General features: G+C 25.9%; 1 non-coding gene across 1 annotated transcript in view; it reads left to right on the forward strand.

The window, feature by feature from the left end:
* The first annotated feature begins 2,096 nt into the window (after window positions 1-2,096).
* Window positions 2,097-2,500, forward strand: part of LOC128871496 (small subunit ribosomal RNA) — a 1,991-nt gene continuing 1,587 nt past the window's right edge. The window contains exon 1 of the ribosomal RNA XR_008456027.1: window positions 2,097-2,500. This exon is cut by the window's right edge and continues 1,587 nt beyond it. This is a non-coding gene — a ribosomal RNA (small subunit ribosomal RNA).

The following is a 2,500-nucleotide window of genomic DNA, read 5'->3' on the forward strand; positions in this document are numbered from 1 at the left end:
TATTCGATTAAATGTATGAAAATAAAATTTACCACAATACATTCATATGATAAACTGAATAAATATATAAGAAAAACATTTGAAATATATTGAATTGTATTAAGTTAAATTTTGCCCATACATTTTTCACAATACGTTGTGTACATGGACAAACAAAAACACTCACGGTGAAGGCATGTGAAATATATGAAAGATAATCAAATCGAATTTATATGAAACTATATTCGATTAAATGTATGAAAGTAAAATTTAACAAAATTTTGCCCATACATTTTTCACAATGCGTTGTGTACATTGTCAGAAACACTCACGGTGAAGGCAAGTGAGATATATGAAAGAAAATCGAATCGAATTTATATGAAACTAAATTCGATTAAATGTATGAAAGTAAAATTTAACACAATACATTCATATGATAAACTGAATAAATATATAATAAAGACATTTCAAATATATGGAAAATATCATCATATATATAATTTAGTATTTTAATATATATTTAGTTAAGTTGATGGTATTATTGAAATATATAAAATGTAATTGAATTATATGAAATCAAACTGAAATGTATTGAATTGAATTTTTCCCATACATTTTTCACAATGTGTGGTGTGCATGGCAAAAAACACTCACGGTGAAGGCATGTGAATAATATGAAAATATCAACATTTAACTAACCAATGATATTGAAGCATATAAATCGAATCATAACTATATGAAACACGAATTTGAGTTATGTTAAACTGGTGATATTGTGGATTTATTCCTAGTTTTCCATACGTTAGTTTAAATAGAAACAATTTTCGAATATGTATACATATATGAAGAATTTATATTCTATACTAACATATTATGGAATGTAACTATTGATTGTTGCCTTGGCATATTGGTGTATTGTGAGATTTCATTCATAGTTTTCCATACGTTAGTTTAAATAGAAACAATTTTCGAATATATATACATATATGAAGAATTTATATTCTATACTAACATATTATGGAATGTAACTATTGATTGTTGCCTTGGCATATTGGTGTATTGTGAGATTTCATTCATAGTTTTCCATACGTTAGTTTAAATAGAAACAATTTTCGAATATATATACATATATGAAGAATTTATATTCTATACTAACATATTATGGAATGTAACTATTGACTGTTACCTTGGCATATTGGTGTATTGTGATTTTATTCATGGTTTTCCATACGTTAGTTTAAATAGAAACAATTTTCGAATATATATACATATATGAAGAATTTATATTCTATACTAACATATTATGGAATGTAACCTTGGCATATTGGTGTCATTGTATTTTATTCCTGGTATTCTATAGTTAGTTTAAATAGAAATAAATTTTTGAATTCAAAATTTTATATTCTATACTAGCATTACATAGAAATTATCCTCAACTGTTTGTTTCTTGTATACATACAGGAAATTAAACAGATGAAGAAAAAAAAAAACAAAACAAATAAAAATTATAAGAAAAATTAAATTTTAAATAAAAGAAAAAAGGAGAAATTTTTTCAATCATATATATATTTATGATTAAAAAATAGAATTATGGAATTATTAATTTCAATTCAGAGAGAAAAATTATGTAATATATGAAATTATTACATTAAAAATGCATTTGAAGAAAAAGTAAAATGTTATTAAAAATGATACATTTGAAAATTGGCAAATATTAAGAAGAAATATCGTTCTTATATTTTTATATAAAATATATATAGAGAACGAAAATTCTTTTTCATAAAAAACGGTTTTTGAATTCTGATAAGAAAAGCTAAAGGGGTCGGCGGGAGCGCACATTGAACGAAAGAAAATGAAAGAAAAACGCAACAAAGAAGAAGACCAAATAAAATACAAATATTTTATACAAATAAAAGCACATTATTAATAAATAATAATAATAATAATAATAATGATGATGATGATGATGATGATGATGATGATGATACATAAATTGTGTTATTAAAATTACGTTCTATTGTATGTGCGTTTTCCCCTTTACTTTTTATATACACCGTAATTTATGAAATTTTCAAATATGAAAAGCAAAGAAAAATATATAAACAAATATATATATTATTCTGGTTGATCCTGCCAGTAGTTATATGCTTGTCTCAAAGATTAAGCCATGCATGTCTAAGTACAAACAAATTAAAAGTGAAACCGCAAAAGGCTCATTATATCAGTTATGGTTCCATAGATCGTTAACAGTTACTTGGATAACTGTGGTAATTCTAGAGCTAATACATGCAATATAAACACGGACCTTATGGAACGTGTGCTTTTATTAGACTAAAACCAAGCGATCATTTGATCGTTAAATTGGTTGAACTCTAGATAACTTGCAGATCGTATGGTCCCGTACCGACGACAGATCTTTCAAATGTCTGCCCTATCAACTTTTGATGGTAGTATCTAGGACTACCATGGTTGCAACGGGTAACGGGGAATCAGGGTTCGATTCCGGAGAGGGAGCCTGAGA

This window comes from Anastrepha ludens, unplaced genomic scaffold (genome assembly GCF_028408465.1).
Source record: "Anastrepha ludens isolate Willacy unplaced genomic scaffold, idAnaLude1.1 ptg000162l, whole genome shotgun sequence".
In the NCBI taxonomy this organism is placed as follows: domain Eukaryota; kingdom Metazoa; phylum Arthropoda; class Insecta; order Diptera; family Tephritidae; genus Anastrepha; species Anastrepha ludens.